General features: G+C 41.5%; 1 pseudogene; it reads left to right on the top strand.

The window, feature by feature from the left end:
* The first annotated feature begins 1,790 nt into the window (after positions 1–1,790).
* LOC149812560 (AT-hook motif nuclear-localized protein 17 pseudogene) lies at positions 1,791–7,725 on the top strand (annotated as a pseudogene).
* The last annotated feature ends 779 nt before the right edge of the window (positions 7,726–8,504 follow it).

The following is an 8,504-nucleotide window of genomic DNA, read 5'->3' as shown; positions in this document are numbered from 1 at the left end:
TGGCTTGTGCACGCAGCTTCCTTGTGCTACTGAACCAAGTGCCGTAGGCCATCATCGCATCATCGTCCTTGGGTCCATTGCATGGGCGTTGCTTGGGCAACACGACATCGTAGACCATCATTGCATCACCGTCCCTGGGTATGATGCATGTGCATTGCTTAGGCAACATGGCCGAGTCCCGACCTTGGCTTCAATACTTAGGCCGTGAGATGAAACACCATCATTGTAGTGCTCTCAACCTTTCAAAGGGAATAGGGCCATGTCAGAACATCACAGGGTGCTACCTCGTCACGGTTACACGACTCTGCCATCTCCGAAGGTGCGATGACAATGTCCTTGTTGCCACTTGCTGCAGGCGTGAAGCTCGCCAGAGTGCTACAATAGTCACCCCGCTGTTGACTCACCGCGGGTGCGCGGCTCACCCAATCACCACGTTACAGTTAGCTTATGGCATAAATGAGGTGACCCAGGGGTTTTAAGGGCGTCAATCTCTTCAGGGCCCCACCACATGAACCAAGGTTTTCCTCGATAAATATAAAAACTAAAAAACTTTTTTGTGGAACGAATTGGTTTGATGTGAAAGATTGTGGAGTGCAAAATGCAGATGTTGTTGTTCTTAACTTTATTTTAATGTACTTAGGAGGCCAAACTTACAAGTCATATAACAACATTTTGGGATGCAAATTGAGTATTTACCTAATCCTAATCCAACAAAACCAGAAATTGGCAAAAGAGGTGCTAGCTGGACATCAAAGATTAGGTTGTAATACTAGCTAGTAGCCAAACGAAGGCGAACACTAAAACCACAATGCGGGATGGGGTGACGAGAAAATCATATTTTCCCTTTTAAAGAAAGACATGAAAGGCATAAAGTTCCAACATGCTTACCAAAACAGGGTCTCATGAGTGGCTGAGAGGGTACAGTTAAAAAAAAGGGAAAAAGAAAAAGCCAAGACACGTTTGACGGCACACAATAAAGCAACACCTTATATTTTCGAAAATATAAATTGCAAATAGCCAGAAATGTCACACTCATGCACCATGTTCAGTCTATTGTATTTTTCAATTGGAAGGGCACAGTCCACACAATGTATCACCGTATTAGTTGGAGAAATTAAAGACGCCGATCAATTTGGAAGCTCGAAATTTTATGCTGCCTCTCACTTCTCGTCCATCTACAATTAATGCACCTTCGGTTGTTTAAAGCAGCAGATTCAGTTAAAAAGAAGAAGATATAGTAGCTTAGGTGACATCGGATTCTGTTAAAAATAAGAACGTAATTATCACAAAGCCCATATCTCTTGCAACTCAAGCACCTGTCATCACAGTCTTACAAAACAAGCAACATTATCGACCGACCCCCCTTTGGTCTCGAAAAATACAAAGTTCCGGGCTTTACCATGTCCCGTCTAGCGATACTTACACGAAACGTGGGCCGTGTTCATCCCGAATGCCTATGTACGGCTTATGCATCAACTCCAGAAAGAATCTCTGCATCATATTTTAGAATATCACACAACCCAATATATATATATATAAAAGAGAGAAGGGTGGGGACTCCAAAGGAGCCGTCCAGAAGGAGAAGGAAGGTAAGAGGGAGCAAGTGGGCGTAGGTGTCATAAGTAACTCCAAGCTCTAACATCCATCCGTCAACGTTCAAAATTAATTTTCAAAGACGAGATGATATTTTTTTTTATAAATTTAGTGGAAGCCTTAACAAAAAGAAAACTATCCATTTTCCCTCCATTTTAATATTGATTTCTTAAGATTTGATGGAGCGAAGTACGAAGATGATGCCCAAGTTCCACCATGCCCGCGAATGCCAAACGTCGGAGGAATTCGACAGCCGCAGCAGTGGCGCCATCACCACCACCACCACCAACAACAACAAGAGGAGGAAGCCCACTGTCGCAGATATCGGGCCTCCAGCCACCACCACTACCAACGATGGAGCAACGATCGAGGTGGCGCGAAAGCCCCGGGGCCGACCCGCAGGGTCGAAGAATAAGCCGAAGCCGCCCATCATCATCAGCCGGGACAGCGACAACGCCATGAGGCCGCACGTCCTCGAGGTCTCCAGCGGCTGCGACGTCGTCGAGGCAGTGGCGCAGCTCGTCGCCTCTGCGTCATGAGCGGCGCCGGCACCGTCGCAAACGTCACCATCCGCCAGCCCACCACCCTGGGCGGCACCGTCACTTTCCACGGCCGTTTCGACATCCACTCACTCTCCGCCACCTACCTCCCATCCACCTCCACTTCCTCCGCTGTTAAGTTTGTCTTTCCTTGTGCAACCTGAGTTGCTTTCCTTTTCTCCTTTTTGGAAAGATTAGCTTTCCTTTTCTTTATGCTTATCGCCTCTTATGGCTGGGCTATATTAAACCCTTTGTATTTGTTGTTCTTGATATGAAAAAGGATGCTCTCTGGTTGTACCGTGGATGTAAGCCATACTGGCTGAACCATGTAAAGTCTTCTTCTTTGCTTCTTTGCTGTGTTCTTTTATTTTACATGGTATCAGAGCTCTCAGGATTCCTGCACGTTTGGGTGATCTGCTGCTGTTCCAGATCATCATTGTGGAGACCTTCCAGCACCCGGATCTGATAGCAGACACTTCTGCGGATTCTTTTTTGTTGATTGCTGATGCCTTCCAGCACCCAGATCTGATTACAGGTTGCTGAATGAGAGAAGGCAGTCACGCTTCTTTTGTGTTTCAAAAGATCTCTGCAGATTTCTGATCGATGCTTCCAGCCAGAGTTGCTGCTGCATTCCCTGTTTGTGTTTGCCTCTTCGGAGTTCGCTGCTGCATATCCAAGAATAGTCGCCTGTTTTTTTTGCTACCAGTATTGTCCGAATAGTGGGTTCATATTGCTGAAATTTATCAGATCAGTTAGAAGGGCTGAAGCTTGTCAGATTAGTTAGAGGGGTTGTCATTTTTTTTATCATGGCGGATCGACACTATGAAAATCCTAGTCAGTCTTCATCCAGCACAATTGTTTTTGTGCACGAACAGGTCAGCCCTAGCTCCAAAATCACTTCTATATTATTAAATGGGACAAACTACATTGCTTGGTCTAAAGCCGTTTCACTCTATTTGAGTGGCAAATCTAAACTTGGCTTTATAAACGGGAAGATCACTAATACCGGTACCTTAGATTCAAAATATGATGAATGGAAATCCAATAATGACTTAGTTATGTCATGGTTACTTAACTTTATGGAACCAAAAATTGCTGAAGGTTTTTTGTTTCTTAATACTGCTGAAGATGTTTGGCGGTCAGCTAGTGAATTGTATGGAGAACAATATAATATTGGCCGAATATATCAATTATCTCAAGACATACATGATTTAAAAAAGGGTGATCTTCTTCTTAGTGAGTACTTTAGTAAAATGCGTATGATGTGGGATGAATTGGACTCCTATTCTCCCACTATCACTGATCTTAGGCTTCTCCATAAAGCCAAAGAGCAAGAACGCATTTTTCAATTACTCGCTGGCCTTGGATCTGATTTTGAACAAATGAGAAGCCAGATCCTTATGAATTTTGAGCTTCCTTCATTAAACTCTGTCTTTGCTACTCTTATGAGAGAAGAATCAAGAAGGAAGGTTATGAACCATGTCAGCAGGATTGAAACTCCTGATAAAACTGCCTTCAGTGTTAAAACAGAAGCCTTGAAAACTCTTGATGATCGTGGAAAGGCTAAAAACAAGAAATGGTTTTGCACTCATTGCAAAAAAGAGGGACACTCTCGTGAGAGATGTTGGGTTCTTCATGGTCGACCTGGCACTGAAAAGCAAAAATTGGTGCATGCTGCTATAGAACAAAGATCTGATAACACTCGGTCTTTAGACAAGATCTTTGATATTCTCCAATCTCTAAAAGATGGTCAGACCGGAACTGCTTTCTCCCATTCTGCCATAAGCTCTACAAATAAAGGTATGCCTTCTAACTCTTATGACACATGGATAATTGATAGTGGAGCTTCAGAACATATTGCAAAAAATGTTTCTCTTCTTGAAGATTTCAGTTATGATCATGGAAAGAGACTTGTTACTGTTGCCAATGGAAAAGTCGTTCAAGTGGAAGGGATTGGAAAAATCCATTTTTTTAACAATCAGACTATTTCCAAAGTTCTTTACATTCCTCAGTTTGCATCAAACTTGTTGTCTGTTGCCAGAATAGTTGAAGACTTCGATTGTACTGTCACCTTTTCTTCAACTAATGTTTTATTTCAGGACTGCAAGACGAGGAGGACGATTGGTGAAGGAAAAAAAGTTCATGGGCTTTATATTCTTGAGCAAAACTGTAGAGCGTTCATGTCAAGGGGAGAAGAGAGTAAATTATGGCATCTTCGTCTTGGACATCCATCCAATTATGCTCTTGAAAGCTTATTTTTTGGTCATAAGTTTGATTGCAATAATTGTGATATTTGTAGACTTGCAAAATTATCACGTCGTCCTTTTTCTACTTCAGAGACTGTTTCTTCTTGCATGTTTGAATTGATTCATTCTGATGTGTGGGGACCAGCCCCTATTGATTCATATTCTGGTTTTCGATACTACGTCACTTTTATAGATGATTTCTCCAAACTTACTTGGATTTTCTTGTTGAAAACAAAAAATGAAGTGCTTTCTAAATTCAGGGAGTTTTACAGGTTTGTTGAGACTCAATATGGGGCCAAGATTAAAGCTATTCGGTTTGATAATGGAACTGAATTTAAAAATCAGTTCTTTGAGTTTTTTGCAAAAGAAAATGGTATTGACCATCAATTTTCTGGTGTTGGGACACCTCAACAAAATGGAGTCGCCGAACGGAAAAATAGGCATTTGTTGGAAAAAACTCGAGCCTTACTTTTTCAAATGAATGTTCCTAAATACTACTGGAGTGATGATGTTCTTACTGCATGTTATCTAATCAACAGACTCCCTAGTAAACGTCTTAATGGAAAATCTCCGATGGAAATTCTCAAAGGAAGGAAATTGAGTCTTAGTCATCTTAAGACTTTTGGTTGTTCTGTGTTTGTATCTACCAGCCCATATAAAAATGACAAATTGACTCCCCGTGCTATTAAGTGCCTGTTTTTAGGATATTCTTCGTCCAAGAAAGGATATAAATGCTATGATGTTACTCATAGTCGTTTATATATCTCTAGAGATGTTAGTTTTGATGAAGTTGCTCCCTATTTTTCAGAAAACTTTGATGAAACCAAAAAACTTCATCAGGGGGAGAAAAATATATTTGATTCTATTGTCCTTCCTAATGTTAGCTCTTTTGATGATGTGATACCTGTTGAAGATAGCAACACTGAAGCTATAACTCACACTTAGCCACATACTCAGCCAAACCCTTTTGATGATGTGATACCTGTTGAAGCTAGCAACACTGAAGCTATAACTCATACTCAGCTAAGTGATATCCAAGCCACCCAGCCAAGTAACTCATTAAATCAGTCGGAGGAGCAATCTATAAGAAGATCTGAGAGGACTATTAGGCCACCAAGCTATCTTAGAGATTTTGTCACTTACATGACAACTGAGCATCCTATTGAAAAATGCATTGGCTACAACAATCTCTCAAAAAGGTATGTTGCTTTTCTTAGTTCTATTGTGCAAGAACCTAGCACTTTTAATGAGGCAAAAAGTCAAGATGTTTGGATTAAAGCTATGATGGAAGAATTATATGCCTTGAATAAAAATGAAACTTGGGAAATCTGCAAGCTACCCAAAGATAAAAAGGCTGTAGGATGTCGATGGGTATATAAAACAAAATATAAGAGTGATGGTACTATAAAGCGCTTTAAGGCTCGCCTAGTAGCCAAGGGATTTACTCAAACTTATGGTGTTGATTATGAAGAAACGTTTGCTCCAGTGGCCAAAATGAATAGTCTTCGGATTCTTTTGTCTGTGGCTTGCAATTATAATTGGAAAATGTTTCAGCTTGATGTTAAAAATGCTTTTCTTCAAGGAGATCTAGAAGAAGAAGTTTATATGCAGTTACCTCCTGGACACCCCCAAGAAGGAAATCCAGAACTTGCTTGCAAATTAAAAAAGGCTATCTATGGGTTAAAACAATCTCCACGAGCTTGGTATCTTAAACTCAATCTTGCTCTTGAGAAAAAAGGTTTCAAAAGGTATATTTCTGATAATTCTCTCTTTGTTCTTAAAAATCATCACAATCTCACTGTTGTATTGGTATATGTTGATGATATTATAATAACAGGAAATGATGAGGATGAAATTCTCAATACCAAGAGGTACCTTCATGAAGCCTTTGATATTAAAGACTTAGGAAAATTGAGGTACTTTCTTGGAATAGAAGTTGCCTACTCAAAAAGGGGAATCTTTCTATCTCAAAGAAAATATGCCTTGGATCTTCTCAAAGAAACAGGTAAAACTGGATCTAAGCCTGCCGATACTCCTATTGAGACTAATGTTAGGTTCGATACTGATGAAGAAAGTCTTTCAAAAAGAGATGTTGAACAATTTCAGAGGCTGGTAGGAAAGCTTATATATCTTACTATGACAAGACCTGATCTTGCTTATGCTGTCAGCGTTATTAGCCAATACATGCATGATCCAAAGCCATGCCATGTCAACGCTATTGATCGTATTCTCAGATACATCAAAAGTAGTCCTGGGCAAGGTATCCTCTATACCAAAAATAACCATCATAAAATTGAAGGCTATTCTAATGCCGACTGGGCAGGATCTTCAGACAGAAAGTCTACCACAGGATATTGTATTTTTGTTGGAGGAAATATTACTTGTTGGAAAAGCAAAAAACAAAACACGGTTTCAAGATCCAGCGCTGAGTCCGAATATCGTGCAATGGCCTCTACTACTTGTGAATTGATATGGACCAAGTCTCTTCTCACTGAATTAGGAGTTAGCATTGAATTGCCAATAAATATGTATTGTGATAACAAGTCTGCTATTCATATTGCTGCCAATCCAGTTTTTCATGAAAGAACGAAGCACATCGAGATTGACTGCCACTACATTAGAGAAAAAGTTCAAAAAGGAGAAATATGTACTCCATTTACCAAGAGTCAAGATCAGCTTGACGATGCTCTCACTAAGGGATTAAGTTGTGCTCAATTTAAAATCATGTTGAACAAGTGGGGTTGTTTTGATATATATTCCCCACTTGAGGGGGAGTGTTAAGTTTGTCTTTCCTTGTGCAACTTGAGTTGCTTTCCTTTTCTCTTTTTTGGAAAGATTAGCTTTCCTTTTCTTTATGCTTATCGCCTCTTATGGTTGGGCTATATTAAGCCCTTTGTATTTGTTGTTCTTGATATGAAAAAAGATTCTCTCTGGTTGTACCGTGGATGTAAGCCATACTGGCTGAACCACGTAAAGTCTTCTTCTTTGTTGTGTTCTTTTATTTTACATCCGCCCTCGCCAACAACGGCGGGTTCATGATATCTCTCGCCGGAGCTCATGGCCAGGTCGTCGGGGGCTCGGTTGTGGGGGCCTTGCTGGCCGCCGGTACGGTCGTGATCGTCGCTGCATCCTTCGCCAGCCCTTCTTATCACCATCTTCCGGTGGAGGACGAGATCTCCGAGCAGCGGATGCAAACGCCACCGACGAACAGTGGCGGTGGTAGCGCCACTGTGTCGGACACGCGTGCCATGCCGGTGTACACCGTTTCTCCGACACCCATGAGTTGCCATCTGACGTCTGACGTCTTGTGGGCACCTTCTGTTCGGCCACCACCACCTCCTTACTAGAGGACGACAGGAGAGAGAAAAAAAAAGGATTTTGGTGTTTGTAATATGTTTTTTTTTTTTCGTTTTTTCTTCCAAAATGCACAGAAATTGTGATTTTTTTTCTTTCAATACAGAAATTGTGACTTTTTTTTCCTTCCAAAATGCACAGAAATTGTGATTGATGATGATGATTATGCTTTTAATTGGTGTCAGGGTCGTAAGTGTGCAAGGGGAAGGGATCACGGGTTCATTGCCGTTTCTGTCTGAGGAATTCTGAGTGGATAAGAAGGCAATGAGGGAGTGAGTGGGTGTCAGGTTTCCGGTCGACGGAATTCAGAGCCCGAGCGTGGTTTCACGTCGCCGGAGAGCATGCCTCATTTGCTTCTTTTTTTCCCTCTCTCTCTCTCTCTCTCTCTCTCTCGGGAGTTTATTGAATAAGATGTACGATAGCTCCTGCAGACCCATGGACGGCTAGGATTTTGCAGAGATGCGCACGCGGGCACACTCGCTCTATCTCTCTTTTCCGTCTCACCTCTCTTTCTTTAGTGAGACGCATACTATCCAAATTCCAAAGACCGTACGTCTCTATCTGTCTGCATATGCATCGAAATGCATGCATTTTCCTTTTCCTCTCTCTCCCCTTTTCTTTTTATCCGTTTGTGGTGTACTTGAGATGTGAGTGTACAGTCTTCTGGTGGGAAATGGAATTGGATTCGTGACATTCTGCCATGTGTGTGTTAGTATACTGCAGCTTGCGGAGAATCGATGTGTTCACTATCTCGGTTTCTGCACCGTTGCCT

The sequence above is a fragment of the Nuphar pumila genome, chromosome 17 (genome assembly GCF_984573655.1).
Source record: "Nuphar pumila chromosome 17, dmNupPumi1.hap1.1, whole genome shotgun sequence".
Lineage (NCBI taxonomy): Eukaryota > Viridiplantae > Streptophyta > Magnoliopsida > Nymphaeales > Nymphaeaceae > Nuphar > Nuphar pumila.
Note: the sequence above shows the minus strand (reverse complement) of the source record. Positions and strands in the feature narration are given on the sequence as shown.